The sequence below is a fragment of the Mauremys reevesii genome, linkage group 7, assembly GCF_016161935.1.
Source record: "Mauremys reevesii isolate NIE-2019 linkage group 7, ASM1616193v1, whole genome shotgun sequence".
Lineage (NCBI taxonomy): Eukaryota > Metazoa > Chordata > Testudines > Geoemydidae > Mauremys > Mauremys reevesii.
In genome coordinates this window covers 30,353,818-30,375,627 of record NC_052629.1, presented here as the reverse complement: position 1 = coordinate 30,375,627, position 21,810 = coordinate 30,353,818, and the positions used below count along the sequence as shown (strand labels likewise).

Here is a 21,810-nt window from a genome sequence, read left to right as displayed (position 1 = left end):
ATCAGCAAATATTTTCAGTGACACCAGGCAGCCTTTTCAAAACAGAGCAGGATTTATTAGTCAACTGGAACACAGCATCAGGAAGACCTTAGGTTGGCTTAGAGAAGCAAAGGTGTTAAGACATAATCCATACTGGCCAAGCCATGCAGTTAGTCAGCCAGGGCCGGCTCCAGGTTTTCTGCCGCCCCAAGTGGCCAAAAAAAAAAAAGCTGTGACAGCGCGATCACACCGCTCCACTCTTCGGCGGCAGGTCCTTTGCTCTGAGAGGGACCCGCCACCGAAGACCAGGACTTGCCGGCCCTATAGCGGTCAGAGTGCCGCCCCTTGGTATTGGCCGCCCCAAGCACCTGCTTCTTTAGCTGGTGCCTGGAGCTGGCCCTGTAGCCAGCCACGGTGCTATGGAATCCATTTCTGGTTCTGTTTCTGTCACGCTGTCAGTCAGGCCCAGATAAGAACTCTGTCTCTCCAACAGCCAACTCTTATTTCAGCCACCTGACACCTTTCAGTCCATTGTCCAACTCTTGCTGACCCATGCTGAGTTCACATGCTCTGCCTGTCAGAGTTTACCATTGTTAGGTGTCAATTGTTCAGTCCTTGGAGGCTCCCATTTTCTTTGTGGATCCTCTATTGATATCGTTTGGTTTCAGCCTGTCCTTTAATGACCCATTTGTTCCACCCCAGATAGTTACACAACACTTCATGTCTCTTGCTCTGTCCCGAGAGCAGATTTATCCCTTCTGCAACCACTGGGTAGCAATAAAAAGTACAGAGGGAAACTGAGATGTGCATAGGAATCATAAAAAATATTACAGAAAATTACCCTTCCTCACGTGTGTATTTTAGCTGTCTTCTAATACAGTTGAGCAGCTGGAAGTAAGGTGGATAGTCAGCACCATGTGATCAGTCAGCTCTCTGCAAACCATGACTGAGTGTTTAATTGACTAACAGCAGTCTGCAGGCTACAGTTTAGGAACCTCTTGTTTCAATATGTTTAAATCAAGGTGTACCTCCCTTGTTTCATAGGTGTATTTGTTAAAATATTTCAATTTTTATAATGCTCAGAGCTTTCTGAAAGAGATCCTTTTAATGTAGTATTTACTTTGAGACGGAAGACTTCATTAGATGCCTTTATAAAATTATCGTATTTGAATGGAAAGGGTTTCTACTGTGTAATGTAAAGTATGACCTTTATATTAAGGGGTACATTTGTAAAGGGTTAATGAACAGTTAATACATTAGTCGATTGTTACAATCCAGCAGATCAACAGATGGCTTATAACCAAGTATAATACCATCTACTGTGCTTAGTAACCTTAGTAACACATACGACTCATGTCTGCCACATGCTTATATCTATTAAACATATCTCTTTTTAAACTTTTTAGCATTAAAGTGTGACAAATAAAAATCCCTGAAAAATATTTTTCAAGGTCAGAAGAGGCTATTAGATTGGTGATATAAAGGAAGTCAGACAAGGTGGTCATTAAATTTCACTGAAATTACCCCTATATTGAGCCTGATAACTTTAGTTAGATTAAATGTTTTCAGTCCTCAGAAAACTAAACTGTTATGCCAAAAGCAGAGAATAGAAGAGACAGAGGTGCCACCAATGTCTGAGACCCCTGCAATGCCAGGGAATTGATTAGGTGAGATATTCTAGTAGGTAATCTGCAGAGGAAGGTGAAATACCCCCAAAGATCCCTCCCAATCTGATCTGAGGAAAATTTGTTCCTGACCCCAGATTTGGTGATCGGTTTGATCCTGAGCACTTGAGCAAGACATACCAGATAGGCAACTAAGAGAGATTCTCTGCCACCTAGATGTGCTGTCCAATAGCTCATCTGCAGCTGTTGCCAATTTCTGATGCTTCAGAGGAAGGTGAAAAAACTCCCCAGAATACATCTGACCAATTGTACATCGGGGGAGGTGGGGGAACTTCCTGATCTCTGCAGGCAATTTGATTATCGTCATTGTCTTAATGCAGAGCTGCCAGTGTTATGGGCATGTTGAGGGCAATGCAGGCAATCCTGTTCTCCCCATCACCCAGGAAGAAAGAGAATCAACAGGAGGATTCATAGATTCACAGACTGCAAGGCTGGAAGCACAGATAGGCTGTAGAATTTCTGTCAGAAGCTGGAGTAAAGCATATATTTTGGAAAGATAGCTAATTTTATTGGCGAGTAAACTATGTTCCTGGTAAGCTGTTTCAGTGTTTAATTACCCTCACTGCTTGGAAATTGCGTTTTATTTCCAGGACGAATTTGTCAAATTTCAACATCTAGTCATTAAATCTTATTTGTTTGCAAGATTGAAAACCCTGCCCCCTCTTGTCAGATATCTTTTCCATGTGTGATTCCCTATACACAGTGATCAAATCACCCTTCAACCGTCTCTTCAATAAGCTGAATGGTTTGGATTCCTTAAGCCTTGAATCATAAGGCTTGCTTTTCCAACCCCTTGATGAAATTTTTGTGGCCTTTCTTTTGAACTCTTTCAAGCATTTCATCACCCTTCTTGGAGTATGGACACAATATTCTAATTGTGGTCTGGCAATGCTGTGTATAGAGGCAAAATTATTGCCCTACTTCTACTAGATATTCCCTTTTTATACATCCAAGGATTGCATTAGCCCTTTTTGCCGTATCATTGGACTGAGAGCTCATGTTAAGGCTACGATAACCTCAAAGTTCTTCTCAGAGTCAGTACTTTCCAAAGTAGTCTCCCATCCTGTAGCTATAGCCTATAGCTATAGCCTTGGTTCCCAGATGCATTTTAACATAGCCAAATACAAAGTAATACATTTTGTTACATTTCTGTAACAATGACCTGTCCGTTGTCCTCATTACTTACTACTTCTCCAATCTTTGTCATTTGCAAACTTTACCAGCCAAGATTTTATATTGTCTAGGTGATAAAAATTCTGAATAGCATTAGACCAAGAACTGATCCATGGGGGACTCTGCTAGAAATGGGCTTCTTGATATCTCCCCATTAACAGCTACATTATGAGATGTCAGTAAGCCAGTTTTTAATCCATCTAATATGTGCCCTGTTAGTTCCATATAATGCAAGATTTTAAATCAAAATGTCATGTGGTACTAAGTCAAATGCTTTGGATAAATCCAAGTGTACTATATTAACCAAGTTGCCTTTATCAACCAGACCTGTAACATACAATTTTATCTTGTGTATTGCTTTGGCATTAATTGCTCAGAGCGTGTATACTTTATACAGGATTTCTGAACTCCTCCTGTCAATTTAATTCACAATATGCAGTAATACTTAGGGTATAGAAACTTCAATAGCTTTTTCTAAGAGGAAGCACCAGTGTCAAGTACTGTGCAGTATTCTGTACTGTCCAGTGTTGTGCTGTGTTCTAGGCATTTTTTTGCTTGAGACAACTTGTATAACTCTCCTCACTCACATTTGTACTTGCCAACTCTTCCCTCTGCCCTCCCATTTGCACTCTAAATTTTGTTTTGAAAAGTAATAATGGATATGAGTATGCACAGCCATTCAGCAAACAGTTTCTTACTTGAAGTGTTAAATTAAATTCCACTACTAATTGGAGCTTTTCCATGAGTGGTGTAATTGGAACACTCACACAGGGTAAATTCCCATTTGTACATTCAGAGTTTGCTCTGAAATGAACTTGCTTTCATATAATAAATGTAGGGACAATTGTGATCTCCTTTAAAACAAAAACAAGACAGACATCCTCTCCCCTAAAAAACTGAGTTCTATAAGAATGGATTCTCAGTATCTTGTATTAGCTTTTTCTTTCTATCTCCCTCTAAATGGAATCTTTGATATCCCGGAATCTTTGGACATTTTGGCATCTGATATCTATTATTTCCTCCACTGCCCAGATACAGATGAAATATCTACAATGGTATTTCAGCTGAAGAAATACTTTAGTGACATGTGGCTAGAATATAAGCTTCACAGCAGAGACTCTCCCACTAATGCTTTTTTAATTAAAGGTTCATGGTACCTGTTAAGCCAATCATTTTCTTTAAATCCTGGGGAAAAATTTTTTTTGTGTGCTAGAGTAGAATCTGACCAGAAGGCTGAAAATATCAACTTTTCCCCCTTTTCCTGTGGTTCTTGCTCCTTGGGTACTTATGAGCTTCCTATTTTCATGTGTTACTGTTCTGATAATATGAAGTAAGTAAGTAGCCTCCTTCTGTTTTCCTAGTTGTGCTCACTGCACTGGCATTTCTCCCGGCGCTTGTTGGTTTATTTTCAGAAGGAATGACTGAATTATTCTCTTACCTGTCTGGAGTGAAAACCTTTACAGAGTTTGGGTGCATTGCCCTAGCAATGTAGTGCTACTGGTTTTGACCTGAGTGGTTAGCCAAAATACAGTGTCGTATGGGTTTTTCCAGTAAGAGGTGAAATTGATGGCATCGAGTATTTCTTTAATGCAATCCTGTTTACAAAGAATTTCCCTCAACACAGTAGGGAACCAAACAGGAGATGGTTTCTTTGCACACCAGTCCCAAGCCTTTTCTCAGTCAGAACTGTACCCAAAAAGCTCTCTGGGCTTTTTCTCAGAGTCACACATCCAGGTGTTGTTCTGGCTGTCTCCTTGGCTTTCTGCTCCTTCTCTCTATTTCTGTGGTGTTTCTTGCTGCTGCTTTCTGTCTCTCACGGCTCCACAAATCTATGCTGTGGTATCCCCTGCATTTGCTTCTACTTAGGTCTTTGCATGTGCTTGTGTTTCGGGTGCTGCTTCTCCTGACAATGTATCAGCATTACCATATATGTGCCAAGGCCTGTGTATGACTGAAATCACAGCACTGTAGTTTTTTTTTCAAGCACTTGGAAATTTGCCCCTCAGAGTTTCTGAATCTAAAGAGTCATTGCAAGGATGCATGGTCTATCCTGACCACAAACTTCCTCCCATACAAATAGTGGAGAAAATGTTGTATAGAGTTAACTACTGCCAGAAGTTCCTTTCAGGTGGTGCAATAATTTCTCTAGAAAATGTAAGCTTTTGCTTTATTAAGCCTCCATCCCTCAAATAGTTCTTGTGTCAATACTATCCCTGAACAACGAGCATCTGTGTCCAATACAAAAGGGGGTTTGAAACACGGGTAGATCATGACAGAAACTGTCAAACTGTTTCTTTTTAACTCTGAAAATGCCAAATCACACTGTGATGACCACTGAAATGGTTTCCCTTTTTGACCTGCTTATGCAATGTTTTTTGCAATATTGACAGACCTTCAAATAAAACATCTGTAAGAGCAGCAGGGCCCTATAACATTTTGCACATCTGTGAGCATGTGGCCCAGTTCTGAACAGTTCCCCTCACTAATTGTGCACCCAAGGTAAATTACCTCTTTTTGAAATAACTCAAATTGGGTTCAACTTGAGATTGGCAGACTTTAGCTTATCATGGACCATTTGTAAATGTATTGGTTCTTGTTCAAAGGGTTTTAACATGCACCAGGATATCATCTAGTACAACAAACAGCCAGAGGCATGCTATGCAAGTAGACTCTATTTTGTGGCAGGTGCAATCCCTCACTTTCAATTGCCCCAGGCCTTGTCCTGCTGTGAAAGCAGTCTTTTCATTATCCTTTGAATCCACTTCCGCTTGCCAATACCCCCTCTTCATATCCTGTGTGGAAAATCAGATTGAATCTGCTATGGCATCTGTTGTTACAAATAGATGATACTCTGGATAAGAATCCTTTACAGTAAATGGATTTAGTTTTCAATACTCCACACAGAATCTGGTGCTGCCATCTTTTTTACCAGGACTATGGGTGAGGTTGAACTATTGGTTGAAAGTTCATTTATGTTGTCTTGATATATTTCCTCTGTGGCTGTTACATCTCTTCCCTCTTTGCTATTGGTAAAGAGTGAGGTGGCTGTTGTCATGGTCTGGTTTTCTCCCAGTGTCAATCTTGTACTCAACCATTCAGTACAACCTATATTTTTGTTGAATTGGGCAAATGGCTCCTGATTCCTAATCATAAAGTATCTTAGATATTCTGCTGTTTCTCACTTCAGTGGGCTGCCCTGTGCCAGAAGAAGTCGCTTAGAAATTCTAGAAGCTCACCTTCTCTCCCCCCACACACTTAGTTTTCTTCTATACCAGTAGTTTCTAGATCCACTGATTCACATTTTGCAACTGCAGTTTCCTTTTTTTATTTGCTGCTTGTCAGAAACACTCAGCAAATGAAAAGGAATCCATTCTTGAATCAGATCTGCAATAATTTCAACAGCTAAGATTCCCCGGACACTCTTGGTCTCAAAGCAGGTTTCAACCACTCCCTATCTTTCCTCTGCTGGAAAACTACTAAAACAAGTAGGTGTTGTTTTGATTTCTGCCCCTGGAGGCAGGAAAACTTGTTCATTACAAACCAATTACCTACAAATCATTTACTTCAACTAAGCCATATCTTAAAGGGAATTTCCACAGCCTGAATGTGTAGGACATCTTTTCTGTTATTTATTACACAGTTGCTAGCTATAATGAAATCCAAACTGATTTAGCTCTTCCACTATCTTGACTACCCAAACTTATTGCTCGAATGGCAGAAGTCCAATTTTCAAACCCAGTTTTCAGTGGCTGCATGTTCCCCAGTCAGTGTCTCCATTTGAGACTAAATAGGTTGTTCAGATTTGGATTCACTGTTCCCTGACCTTTTTAGCATGTCTGGTCTAATAATGGTTATGTTTGAGTCAGTGTCTTATTCCTATGAAGTTCACAGATCTCATTATACACTTAGTAGCCAAACTCCCACAATTGTTCAGCTGCCCAGATTTAAACACAAACTGTGAAGCTGATCTTTTACCTCCAGGTTTTCCCCGTTCATGGTGGTGTTCCCCATATCCCAAACTGGGCAAGATACTTGCAATAGGAACTTATAAGGCAGGTCAGGACAAAGCATCACAAGTGTCCATTTTTTATGGCCATTTTCTCCCCACAATACCAGTTTTTAATTTAATTGCTTCTCTTAATTTTTATCTTATTGTCAGTTTCCCTTGTTTACAAACTGAATTTATTTGTTCTAATCATTCAAAAATGTTATGAAGCAGATTAGAATCATCTGGTCCATCATACAGATTAGACAGCTGTATTTACCAGGCTTTAGTGATCAGCTTCCATCTTCCTTAATAGTGGCAGCTTCCTCTTCTGAGGAGCTGCTGCAAGGAAACAGTCTGGTTCCTTGGCAAATTGCACAGCCTCAGAGTGTCCTTGGTCTCCTTTTGCTGATCTAGGTCTGCAAGTCCTAGTCAAGCTGAGTATCTATAAACTGGTCCATTGCCAGTGTTACCTGGAAGTCCCCATTAGCATCTAGATATGATAGGGACAGAAATCTCGTAAGGTCCTTTGTCAATTTGGGTAGAGTCCCTTCTTTTCCTCTCCTTGTAGGTGCTAGGTCAGATTGATGGCTAGCTCCAAATTACTTATCAACAGCTTGGATCAGATTTGGAGAATTCTACCGGTTTCGAGGGGTAATTTCTATAGCACCATCAGAGCTGGGCCATTCAATTTGGTTCCTTGACAGAAAAAGGGTTTCTATCTTCCCAGCCATTCATTTGAGCTATGATATTGAACTGAGCCAAATAAGCCACCCAGGGAGTTTTTCCTTCAAAGATGGTGGGATTTTGCATTATTTGAGATGGAACAATCCAACCATTCTCTTCTGGGTCTCTGTGGTTACAAACAGGATAGGAAACTCTTGTAAATGTGGGGCCTTACCCAAGTCCTCTGGCTAGCTTAATTCTACATCCAGGTGTCTGGCTTCCATTGTGGTTTGGGACCCTCTGACTTTCTTAAGATGATGTCTCAGTTCCTCCCTCACATCTTGACCCATGAATTCTCCCTGCTCACTAACTCAACATCAGCCTTCCCTAGCTTTGTAACACAAATATCATTCTACTAGATGGAAGGGTAGAAGCCCAGAGGTAGCTTTTGAATGTTGAGCTCCTGAACAGCAGGACAGCAAACCAAACCCTTACTTTAATAGCTCAAATATATATATCTATATATATGAGTGATCTTGTAAACTCTAGTGCTGAGATCTTTTTTCCACTTGTTTTTTGATGACCATCTTAGATGTAACTGTTTAATCCTACAACTTTTTTTTTTACAAGTGTTTGAATCACTTGTTACTAGAATTAGTAACTAAAATCAGCATGTCAGTTTGTTAAAACCTATTCCGTAACTGGATTGTGAGCAGACTTTTACCTAAAGCCTCATGCTGAACAAAATATAAATGTAACCCTAAATGCTCACTGACTTGTAATGTCTGTAGATAATTCCCTACAGTAGAGCAATGCAAGTAGGAATAAAGGCTGTTTTTGAATCTTTGACAAACACTGTCTATTCCTTTTTCTATTAGAAGGGAAAGGAAATTTTCAATATTGATAAGCGTATTAACCTCTGTATGGGAGAAATAAATAGGATTCACCTTTGGAGCATTGGACCAATGGTCTAGGTGTCCATCTCTAACTGTGTGATTATTACTTGCTGAGCACAGATGAAGTACATCCTCACAAACCATCTTCCTTGAGTTTGAAAGGGAGAAATAACACTCATGCTGATGTAAGCAGTCAGTTTAACATATTAGAAAAATATGTAAAGTACGTAACCGAAGAACTGCAAAATATTTGAAACTTTATTGAAAAAAAATCAAATAAAAGATCTCATAATACAGTGCTAAATTTGGGCTGGGTGAAACAAATATATTCAGAAAAAAGGAATAAACATGCTTTGTTAGTATGCAGCAGGCACATGTCATAGTTTATTCCTGACATGCCACAATATTACTAGGCCAAAGGTTCCCAAGTCTTGGAAAGCAGTTAAAGTATATTCCCTTCCCACCCCCTCCAGGATCAAAGAATCTGTTCCATTAGTTCACTTGTCCAATGTGGGGAAGAAATTCATATTCAATATTTAGAATTTGTCAGTTCGCTCTAACAAAGTGTTACTTACATCATACCCTAAGCTCAAAGAAGCTTTAATATTTTAATAAAAATGTTGAGAATGCATTGAATTCACACAAGTGGAAAACATCTATACCTGTGAAGAAACATGAGGCTTAAATTAAGTAGTTCCGTATAACACTTAATTTATATACTATCTTTTTTTAATACTACACTGTGCTTGTCTATCTTTCATGATTTAACAGTGGTGTTCAGCTCAAAGGCCTATCCATACAGGTTTCACCAAAAAGCTAATGGATTTACTATTTTGAAATACTTTATTCAGCTTTCATCACTGACTGTGTAGTGAAGGCTAGATTTAAAGGAAACTGTTAACAATTGTATTTTTCCCCCTTGAGCCAATTTGAATTCAATAATGATTTCTGACTTCCTCCCCTCCTCCCCCACCCCCATTACTCCCTTGGTCCCTCAGGTTGTTAAAAAAATCACAAAGATTGCTACACATGAAACTATGTATTTTTGATCACACACCAGAAACCTTAGTGCCTACTCTGTGCATCAAACAGGATCTACACATAGTGGGCCAAACTTAGTTTAATTGGGTACGTCTACACTACGGGATTATTCCGAATTTGCATAAACCGGTTTTGTAAAACAGATTTTATAAAATCGGGTGGAGCGCGGCCATACTAAGCACATTAAATCGGTGGTGTGCGTCCATGGTCCGTGGCTAGCGTCGATTTCTGGAGCGTTGCACTGTGGGTAGCTATTCCCTAGCTATCCCATAGTTCCCGCAGCCTCCCCCGCCCCTTGGAACTTCCGGGTTGAGATCCCAGTGCCTGATGGGGCAAAAATCATTGTCGCGGGTGGTTCTGGGTAAATGTCGTCAGTCACTCCTTCGTCTGGGAAAGCAACGGCAGACAAGCATTTCGCGCCTTTTCCCCCTGGATTGCCCTGGCAGATGCCATAGCATGGCAATCATGGAGCTTGTTTTGCCGTTTGTGACTCTCACCGTATGTGTACTAGACGCCGCTCACAGAGGCGATTCAGCAGCGCTACACAGAAGCATGCTTTTGATTTTGCATGACAGCAGAGATGGTTACTAGCCATATTGCACCATCCAAACCCTTCCATAAATTGGAACTGAGGATGATCATGGCTACCAGTCCTTTTGTACCATTTGCTGCTAGTGCCCTGGCCAATCAGCCAGCGCAAAAGCCAAGATTGGTTACTAGCCATATTGCACCTTCCATCGTTTTGTACCATTAGCTGCTGTCATAAGTGCCCCTGGCCGATCAGCCAGGGGCGCAAAAGCAAAAATTGGGAATGACTCCCTGAGTCAATCCCTCCTTTTTGGTCCCTCAGGTTGTTAAAATAATCACAAAGATTGCTACACATGTAACTATGTATTTTTGATCACACACCAGAAACCTTAGTGCCTACTCTGTGCATCAAACAGGATCTACACATAGTGGGCCAAATTTAGTTTAATTGTATGCTTAACCTTAGCAGATATATATATATTTAAACTTCTACCCCCAGCCTTTAATTGTTGATTCTTGTATCAGATATCAGAAACAAAATCATGAAAGTGAAGTTACAGAAAATTCTATATATGGTGCAGACAATAACTTCTACTTTTCCTTTCTGTGGGCCTCCCTTATACTTCCTTTGCTCCAAACCCTCCAGCCCCACAAGGGATTGCATTTGCTTGCCCCACGATGCTCCAGTTTGGAGAACTGAAAACTTAAACGCTAAGATAGTATTTTGGTATAGTCTCATCAGTATGCTGGCTTTAGAGAGGTTTAAAAAAAAAAAGGCAAACAAATCATAATTCTGCATTTTCCAATTTAAAACAAAAACACTGTTAAAATACTTGTCTAATTCAAAATTCCAGATATTACAAGAGCCAGAGTAGCTTGTGAGCCAGTTCAGTGTCTGCTGCAATACTTAAACATTATTTGAATTAAATGGTGGAATACTTAGCTTGAATTTTGCACCTAAAATATTCATGGGTGCAATACTAGAAGCTTTTTCTAATTACTAATTTGCTTGGTTTAAACTCCTAATACATCATGGGAACAATTTACATGTATTCACAAAAGCAGCAGAAATGTTATCTGCAGAAAAGTACTGTTGAGCTGGTTATCTCCCCGAAATAACCAGCTCAACAGTACTTAAAAAACAAAACAAAAAACAACCCCCCACAACTTCCAAAATAAAAAGCATTGAATAGCTAAAGAATAGAAACGAACAAATGTATTAAGCCATTTGCTGTCAAAGTGCCTTCAGTAGTGACAGTTGTAGATGTTGGTCAACTATACAATACCTAAGAACTTTGCTGGGTTTTTCCCCCCTGCCCCTCCCCTTCCGCCTCCATCAATATATTTTGATAGTAACCATTGATCTGGGAGCTAGTAATGTAGAAGGAGCAGCAATGACTAACAAAGTTATCTACATAACAATTTCCATTTTAGCCCTGTGTTTTTAGTCACCCTCCTTCCTCCAAGTTCCTAGTTTTTGTTTGTTGTGTTTTAACTGAGAATGCTCCAGCCCAGAGCTTTCCTTGTAATTGCTGTTCCTGGCTGTGTGGACTGGATGAGGCCAGGTGCTGGAACTGAGAGCAGGGAGCTTGTGTCTCCTGTGCACTCAGTGACTTTCCTGCTGGTGCCCAGGCAGTGTGGAAGAGGAAGATGGCTGCCTTGAATGCAGATAAAATAAAAGCTGGACCGGGGGAAAGGATAAAAGTATATTGGGACAAGGAGCTGATGAAGGGTGAGGGGGACTGAGACTAGAGGCTCGTGGAGGTGGGGAGAGAAACTGAGACCGGGGTTTGGGACATATGGGAATTGTGGGAACTAGGAGACTGGGAGGGAAAGACTGAGAGAGCTGGTGACAGCAGGTGATTGCGACTTGCTGAGGAAGGAGACTGACAGGGAACATGTGTGTGTGTTTGGGAGAGGGGAGAGAGACTAGGACAAAAAGATGGAGGGGAAAGATTGAACAAGGTGCTTGCATAGAGAGGCGGGACTAAGAGCTATGGGGCGGAGGGTGGGGAGGAGAGAGACACCAGGTGAGGAGCCTGGAGTGGGGAGATGGACTGGGATGAAGAACCACTGGTGGGGTAGAGATGGTACTGAGGCAGGAATGGAGGGTTGGAGAGGACAGGGCAGAAGAGGTCATGCTTGAGGAAAATGGGAAGAGAAGTCTGTGCCCACTAGAAAACAACTCCCTTCCAGACCCTGGATTTCTGAGTCTTGTCATTCCTCTGCTGTCAGCAGATATTTGTGAAATTTACTGATAAAGTACTTCCCCTTCTATTGGCTGGTCCATGTACAGGATGACAGCTTACCTCTGCTATCAGTTACTCTGTTAGTTCATGTGGCAGAGGTCTTTGTGGTGGATCTGAAGGTTCCAACTCTGCTAATGATCTATGTGGGTGTTGATATGATGCCACATAATGGAATTTCCGTTTTTCAGTTTGCTTATTTAGAAACCTAGGAAATTACATGCACATGCACACCAAAGTCTTATGGTAAAAGAACACATCAAGCATGAAAAATTAGGTACTCAAAAGTTAGGAAATGCCAGAATTAAGGTTCTGAAGACAGAATTATTTATTTACTCATCGGCTTTTTTATGGCACTCCCTATAGTATCTGAATTCTTTATTAATATTAACAAATTGATCTTCATTAAGGTGACGGGGCTATTCTGTCCATTTTACATCTGTAAAGTGGGGATGAAGCAAAGAAATTAAAGGGAAAAGTATGCACTAGTTTTGGATACCCAATGTGAGATACCTGGGACCTTTATTTTTTTTAAGAGTACTTAGCGTTCTGTACCACTTGATATATTCAAGCACAGCTCCCATTGACTTCAGTTTGCAGATATGAGTGCTCAGCGCTTCTGAAAATCAGAACCCGGGATCTCAAGTGGAGTGTGTTTATTTCACAATTACTGACCACCATTGAAAAGTGTTGGTTTAAATGACTTTGCTAGCATCCCTTAGGAATTCTGTGGCAGAGATGGGGTAGAATCCATTTCTCCAGGGAAGCATGCAATTATCTTAACCATAAGACTGTCCTTTCTCTTCCTGAGATTCCATGCTTCATTTGCTACCCACTTGCAAAGAGAGGCATGGTTCCTAAAGACCGCAATCTCCTTCACTACACAAGCATGATTCATTCCCAGGGCAGGTCCAGCCTGTGCACTGCCACAGGGGCTGTGGGAAAATATAGTATGTGATCATATAATTAAAGAATGTATTATCATGCATTCAAAAGGGGGCCTAATTAGTATTACATACTTTTTAAAAATTGCAATTTTTAAAAAGTTCTACAGTAAAAATGACTAGAGATAGAAAGTTGAAATTTGGCTTAAAAATCTTTACTGAGAAGTGCCTTTAGCGGCTCAGTGAAATTTTGGTTAGGATTTGACTGAGTTATGACACTTCAAAAATCCTATGCTGTACATATTTAATATATGTGTTTTTTCACTGAGATTGTAAAATGCACAACTAAGAGGCTATGCTGTGTGTATACATAGCTAATGTAGCTGTGTAGTGAGAAAAGTACTCAAGGTGTGTGGGCTGACACGAGGACTTGAAGTTATGGAATCCATGGCTTCTGTGAGCATTGTTACAAAATGACTTTCTTGCAAAACTGAAGTATTTTGGATTTAGGATGTGCTGCACAATGAGTAGGGAGGATTCAGCTGCCACCAATAGCAGTGCACAGGTAGAGCCTATCATAGACAGCTGGACTTCCTCTTTTCTTGGCATGATGACTCCTGTTGCCCAATGGAGATACCTACCTTGCTAGAGTTTCTCTCCTATGTACAGCCTAGGATGTCAGTGTAGGTTTAGGCTTTGTGGGTTTCTTCTGGCCCCAGCAGAATCTGTAGATTTCTAGCTAGTTTCCCCCCTGCCAGAACCTTACCTCTCCATATTCCATAACTTGATTTGTGTTCCTAGTTCCAGGTTTACTTCCCTACAAACATCCTAGCTGCTATTGAGGATCTCTTGTTGAGTGAATTTTGATCCATTGTTTCTACTGTGTTCATTCAGCTTACCTCTGGTGAGCTCTAGAAGGACTGCAAAGAGGCAAAGCTAAGAGAAGGAACACAAAAGCCCAGGTATAAAGCCTGGGGAGCTGATTCAGAGGCTGAGGAATAAGGGACTATCTTCCCACGTGGGTAGGTGAGTAGACCAAGATTTTCAGAAAATAGGAGCCTAAACTTAGGTTCTTAAATAAATGGGCTGACTGTCCAATGTGCTGAGCATTCAAGAGCTCCCACTGAAATCAGTGGAAGCTGTTGGGTGCTCAGCATGTATGAAAAATCTCACTCTCTGAGGAGCCTAACTTTTGGCTCCTATTTTTGAAAGTCTTGCCCTTATACTACAGTGTGTGTGATATATGTATATAGGGTATATGTGTATTATATACTAAAGCATGTATATTTGATACAAATATGATGCAAGGATGTTGTGAGGATAAACATTCATTAATGATTGCACTCAAATTCTGTGGTGATCAGGGTCTCATAAATAGCTGATAAATTAAATTTATCACATGTATATCTTTGCTGTGTGTGTGTAATTTTCTGTTGACATACATAACACTTTCAATTTCTGAGGGGAGGGAAGCATAATTTTTGAAGTTAGAAGGGCTTCTAACAAATCTGCACTATAGTATGAAGTTGTAAAATATATACAACTCCCCCCCATCCCCTTTAGGTGTCTGTTCACATGTGTAGTTCCTTGAAAGGCTATTGACCACATTAACACCCTCAAGAGATTTGTTGGTAATGTGCACTTTATTTTTCACCTTGAAATAAAAAACAGGAAGAGGCCACTACATTTAAAATGCAGGCTGTTGTCTCCATTGTACTCTTATTATTCTGAACTCTCATTTAAGATCTCTAAGATATTCATCTATAGGCACTTCTCCATGGAAAGCCTATAAATAAAATAAGTGATGCATGTCTCAGATGGAGACTCTTCTAGACAAACAAGTACATCTCGCTACTCTTTCTGTTAAAAGGGTTTTTGATCACCTAAACCAAAATGGAACCAAATTGCTGGCATATAAAATTAAAAAGGTTGCAGAGGAGTCTTTAAATAAGGGCTGGGGGGAAGCCAAGAGGTACAGAAGAGCACGTGGTTTGGACAGAGATCCCTTAGGGAAGGATTTATTAATGGAGATTCTCTATATCTTGGAAAGGGGGAGAGTGAAGTTGATAAAGTACAGTAGGAATTGAAGAAAAATAGTCAAGTGAAAGAATCCCGTTCAATTACATCACATAATGGCAGACAGCTAAAAAGTGTAGAATTTTATAAGTGCTTGTATACAAATGCTAGCAGTCTAAATACTAAGACGGGTGAATTGAAGTGCCTGGTATTAAATGGGGATATTAATATAATAGGCATCACAGAAACTTGGTTGAATGATGATAATCAATGAGACACAGTAAAAGAGGATATTGAGCTATATGGACCATTGGTCTGACCCAGTATGGCAGTTCTTATGTCTAAATTACCATATCTTTCTATCTAGTCTTCATTTTTATTGCTATTTTCACTGTGAAGAGTGAGTCCAGCTGAATTTTTACAACTTCCTTAGTTTTCTATTACATATTAGTGGAAGTTAGATTTATTTTCCTGAAAAGCCGTGTTAATCAATAGTGAAAGATCTTTTGAATGTAGAAACTTTATCAGTGTGTACGCTTTGAATTGTCTGTATTGGGAATTCTACTTTTGTTCTTGTCTGAGCTAAATCTGCTTAAATTAGCATTTTAAAAGAAAATATGGTTTGAGATGTGTTGGATTCTTCCACTGATTACATAATTATTTCTTATAAGTTAAAATATTCTTTAATGATTTATTACATCTCATAAAAGATTTATATTCCCAGAAAATATTTTGAAACCAAATTAGATAAAAAAAAGTCTGACTTCTTTATGAATGATATCTGAATTCTTAAATTGTGAAATTTTGTGACACTTTGTAGACTGTGGTTTTATTTTATTTTGATAACACATTGCCTCAAGTGTCCATCTGGCAAGCATTCTAGGAAATACTAAGGTTCTAAAGTCACAGATGCAGGTTTTTTTTAAAATCTCATTGTAAGATAGCAACCATTGAACCAGGCCTCTCAAAAATCTAGCATTATAAATGTTGAATGCAGTACTTTTAGATTGTGTTTGGTGTCTAAATGTATTGTAATGAATCTTCTGGCTCATTGTTGAGTATCTTCCCTTCACTGTGGCTGAGTTAGAGGGCAAGGCTCTAGCCATTAGAGGGCTCTGCTGCTCAGTTCAGCATGGAGCCACTAGTGGCTCTGTAATCTCCAGAGTGCAGGAAAATGAAGTAATATTCTGAGATCAGAAAGAATAAGGCTAGAGACAGAGTATGTGTATCAGCTGAGCTGGAACAGCTTGTGAGCCTTTGGAGGGAAGGCCATGGGTAGGAGGTGGTTTGAGAGGTAGAACTGAAAGCTGAGACTTGGGCAGTGATGTAACCTGTTGTTGGAAGAAGACTGCAGTAGCAATAGCATGTGACAGGTGGTATGAGGAAATTGCACTATTGGTTGGCAAGAAGATGGTGTTAAGGAATCACAATGAGATACGGTTACCTTCATTTTTGATTGATTGTAAGGGTTTAAGTAATTGTGACAAAGTAATTGGTCTGCTTTTTTTTCTGGCAGCTCTAGAAAGGTAATTCTCTGCTACTTCCTCATACCCTTGGATCCCCATTAATAGTTATGTCTACACTGCAGTGTAAGCTGAGACTCAGGCTCAAGCCCAAATCCCACTTCCATCTATGCACAATTCTATCTGACTTGGGCCTGAGACCCAGGACCATGTAGGGTGGAGGATTTGAGCCAGGGTCCCTTAGGAGCTCAGGCCTGAGCTCCATTACTTTGCAGCATGAATGCAGCTTGGGCAGGCCCACCTGAACTCAGGTCCTCAGAGTCCGCCAATGCATCCTGCAGTCTCATAGGCCAGTGTTCTTTGTCCTCTCCATCCCAAGCATAGCAAATTGAGTCAGCGGAAACAGAAGCACACCCGTTTTCCCCTTGTTCAAGTACAGTAGTTCTGTGTTGAACTCTTCCATTCTATTCTGATTGCTGAGAAGCAGATGCATTGAACTGTCTTCCGCATTTCTTCTGGTCGATGGCCATTGCAAGTCCTTTGACAAGTGTGTTGCCTCCTGGTCATGGGAGCACAGCTACATTTTGGTGAATCTGATGAGGTGAGAAAAAATTCCAGGAATGACTACTTGTACCAGGAAATAGAGAAGAAATTGGCAGCATTGAGGATTCACCAGACCAGTGACCACTGCAGGGAGAGGATTAAGTGGCTCAAGACCAACTATTGGAAAGCCAGTGATGGGAACTTGCTGTCTTCCTGTCTCTATCTTGAGGAGTTTGACTGGGTGTTTGGTACTGTGCAAAGCACAGAGCCACCAACTCTTCATGACAGCCTGGTCAGCTGGGATGGTGACTTTCCCACCCATGAATCCAGTATAAGACTGGAAGCCAGCAGGCACCGGATGAAGCTATTGAAGTGATTTGCTGAACCCAGTTCCCAAGGAGGCTTAGCCACTAGAGCAGCTGTAGATCATCCTGGGTGTCTACTTGGAGGAACTTTTTGATGTCACCCCTGGAGGAGCAGCCTGCTATAGAGCTGGCAGAAGAAATGCAAGAGACAGAAGTGCCCCCGGAGCATGGTAAGTTTGTCTTCATGTTTTTATTAATGTAATAATGGGAGGAGTTATGAATGCAAAAGTTAATACCAACCTCTGGTAGCAGCATGATCCGTGATGGTTGATTGCATGCCAGAAGTTTAGCACCCTCCTTGCTCCCCTCTCCATTATCAATACCATCTGGAATTCAAAATGGAGATTGGGAAGTACAAACTGTGAAAAAAGCATTTAAAAACAAAGTTTTAATAGAAACTCACACATTCATGCTATGATGTGCCAGGGTGTTAAAATGTGAACCTTGTATTGCTTTCCCTGTTACTATGCTGCTCTGTACTAGCCCAATGGTTTAACAAGCTTCCTGTAAACAGTGAGCTGTATTGAGAGGGAGAGTGAAATGCAGTACGTTTAAGCTAAATGTAGTCCATGGGTGATGCAGTCATTTGTCCAAAATACAGTTGGGGGGTTGTATGCAGTTCAGAACTGTGCCGAGGGGATGGAATGTTGCTGTGGAGTTCTTGGCAAGTCCATATTAGCATATGTGTTAGCATGCAGTCATAACAGGCTGTATCAGAAGCTGTGAGGAGGCAGTAATCCATGTGGGTGCTAACATAACATCCTGTTGATTGCCCCATGACTTTTGACCTAATACCAGGTACTGATAGCTGCAAACTTTTCCTGTAGCAAGAGCTCCAGATAGGCAGACACATTTTGGGGAAGGGCATATTTTTGAGTCTCACCTTAGTACATGACCAGGCCAGTCCACCCATAAATATGCTGTTCAGTCAGCATACATTTGAAAACTTCTGTGGCACATACAGCTGGCTTGCAATGAACAGCTTGGAATAAAATATCCCTTTACTATTCTGGAACCACAAGAATTGTTTTGTCCTCAAAAATGTGAGTGCATGAAATGATAGAGAGGGCCTTATGTAGTAAGCTACAGTCCAACCCCTCATACACACACCCAAAGTAGCCCAAGGTGGTTGGCAATTTCTAAACAAAAAACAATTTTGATTTTTAACTTCTTATTCTCTGTGCACTCTTTTTTTTCATGACAATTAACCAGGTTATGTCCATGGAACTTTTAGTATCTGAAGAGTTCCTCTCTCAATATATTGAAGTTTAGTTTTACAAAGTGCCTTTGGTTTTTTTTTTTTTTTTTTGACCCTTACATTCACAAGGATTTTTCCTATGCTCATGCACTGAACCATCTGAATTACTGAGACAATAATGTACTGTTTTATGTCTGCTTGCAGGTCCCTCAACCTGAATTGGCCATTCTACCTCAGTAGCTCAGGCACACTTAGGCAGAACGCTGGGTCTCAGAACCCTCATGGATCAGTTGAAGAGGAAGTGTTACCTTGATGAACTTATGGTTGACGTTCTGGACAGGGCCAGCAAGCAGGTGCAGTACCAAAGAGAAGGATTCACATCATGTGGAAAGTCACAAGCAGGCTGCAGAGCTTAAGGATAGAATTGCAGTGAGGGAGCATCACAATCCTGGAACAGGAACATCACTTGAGGGAGGAAGACCGAATGTAGCAGAAAGACCTGTTTGAGAGGCAGCTTTTGCTAATGGCTGTGAAAGCGCAAACTCCTGCTGCACCTGTGCCTCAGCCTAAGTCCCCTCCACAGTACCACATACTACAGACCAGGAACACTTTGGACAGTTCCATGGTTGGATGGCATATGCAACTGGGACATAAGAGCTGCTGGACAAATCTACACAGTTGCTGTCCTGCACCCCCATCCAAGCCCCCGTTCCCCTGCATACTTCAACCACCGTGCTGACCTTGGCCAACCTGCAGGCCTCCACACCTGTGCAGTGGCACCAAGTGCATCCTAAAGGAAGGGAAGGAAAAACATGCCAGAGGACACGCACAATTTAGGGGATTGTTTTGATAGCAGTGGTTTCACTGTTTGCACTGTTCAGTGTTTGGTTTATGCATTTTGTTTTATTACTGGTTTGGTGTTCTAATGGCAGTTGTAATGTAAGATTTTTAGTTTGTAATACATCCATGTACACAAATAAAGGATTTTATTTAATTAAGAAAATGTATTGCCATTGCTAGGTCACATCATATAATGTGTGTTTTGAATAATAAAGATAAACACGTGGTAAGGCACAACAGGGAGGTTGTATTCTAACACAGTCTTTCTATACATCTGTGTACAGTAATCCATAATGTAAATGTGCAGCCTGCTTCCATAAAGTCATCTCATCCTTATGCAAAATTCATAACAATCAACTCCCCATTCACTGTGTACAGTGACAGTATCCCCTTTTATTGCATGATGTGATAGTACCTCATGTACTGTAAATAGTGCTGTACAAAAACATTCATAAACTTACTATTCTCCCTCTTCCATTGGCCTATCCAAATCCATAATGTGGGAACACAGAGTATCCCAGATTTCTGTTGCTCAGGTGCATCATGCTCCAGCTGTCATAGGTGTACTACTTCAGCAATCCATTACTGTCAGAACTCCATAATCAGGGGCAAATGGCTCACATTTGGTTTCACAAAGATGTTGAAGAGCCTAGCAAGCCACAATGAGGACTGCATTGATGACCCAGGCATCTAGAGGTGTCTGTGAACAGCACCAGCGGTATTTCAGTCTGACAAACGCACATTTAAGCACCATTCTGGACCTACTGAGAATGTAATTGAACCTTCTTAGCATTCTTTCAAAACCAGCAATTAGTTCAGGGATATTGTTTATGCCCATTACTTTTGGGTAAATCACATGCCTGATTGGTAGCAAAGGTTTCTGAGGCACTTTACCCACAGTTGACTTTCCAACACCAAACTAGTTAGCAAAGGACTTGTAGCAGTCTGGGGTCACCAGCTTCCAGATGGTTATAGCAACCCACATCTGGACTAATATGGCCATCCTCATGTGTGTATTGTGATGCTGAAGGATCAGGGCAAGCTGATCAGAAAGCTCCAGAAGTGTAGCTTTCTTCATGTGAAATGTCTGGATCCTCTGCTAGTCATACCAGAGCCACAGATGGAAGGGAAAAAACTCACATTACATATGCTTTATGGATATTGCTGCTTTCCCAAAGCTGTACTTAACCTCCTGGCCTGCATGAGTGATCTTGTGATGTCAGAGCATAGAAGAGAACTTTGACTCTGTGATTCTTAGGTCTAAGGCAGATGTTACTCAGTTTGCACAGGAATGTTGAATCGCTTTTATTTACTGGAGAAGGAAGTGAATGTAACACAGCACAGTAGGAAATAATCTAATGCTTTCTGCTACCTTCTTCTACCTGCTCCTTCCTCCTTATTTGTCAGTAACAGTGTAAGTGAATTGACTGCGAATATAAAGGTTCAAGTTTGTAGTACATTTCCCAATTGATGACTAGAATGAAGTATCTGATGCATTAAGTTTAATTAAATGAAGTTTGATCACTCATAAAATCCTAGAATTTAGAGATGGAAAAGTCCTATAAGATTACCCACTCCATGTCCTTATCAGCAGGATGGTGCCCTGCATAACATTTTCAAGTGCTTTGTCTTAAGTTTAAATAACATTGGTAGCAGGGATTCCATCACTTCCTTAAGAAGATTATTCCATGGTCTAATTTTTTTTTAAGACCAGCTATATGTATATATTTAGTTTATTAGACTGATGTGCTAAAAAAAAGTTAGAGATTGCGTTTATTTAAAGAAACTTGAATCTTCTATGTAAAATCTCTTAGGTTAAATTTATAGATTCTTTGTGTGTGTGTGTGTGTGTGTGTGTGTGTGTGTGTGTGTGTGTGTGTGTGTAAAATTCAACCTAATTTCTAGCTAACCTTTTCCACCAACTTGCCCACACTGAGTATCCGTTCCTTACAAATACTGTATTGCAGTGGCAGGATAGTGGATGAGGTAATTGATGCAGTAGCGTCATCTCTAAGCATATAATTTGATGCCCTTCAGGTGAAGTTAAGACTCAAATGTCTGTTGCCTCATGTTAAGTTCTCAATTTAAAATGTGTGGTTACACCCATTATTGTATGAAATGTAGTTGTAGCCATGTTGGTCCCAGGATATTAGACAGATAAGGTGGGTGAGGTAATATATTTTAGCTGTGATGCTCAGAGTACCTTTCCCAGACCTGAAGAAGAGGTCTGTGTGGCTCAAAAGCTTGTCTTTCCCACCAACAGAAGTTGGTGCAATTAAAAAATATTACCTCACCCACCTTG

At 40.6% G+C, this 21,810-nt stretch overlaps 1 protein-coding gene across 11 annotated transcripts in view; it reads left to right on the top strand.

Annotated features, from left to right (window-relative positions):
- The window catches only part of CPEB3 (cytoplasmic polyadenylation element binding protein 3), a 166,751-nt gene that overhangs the window by 37,236 nt on the left and 107,705 nt on the right, over positions 1–21,810 (top strand). The window lies entirely within an intron of this gene.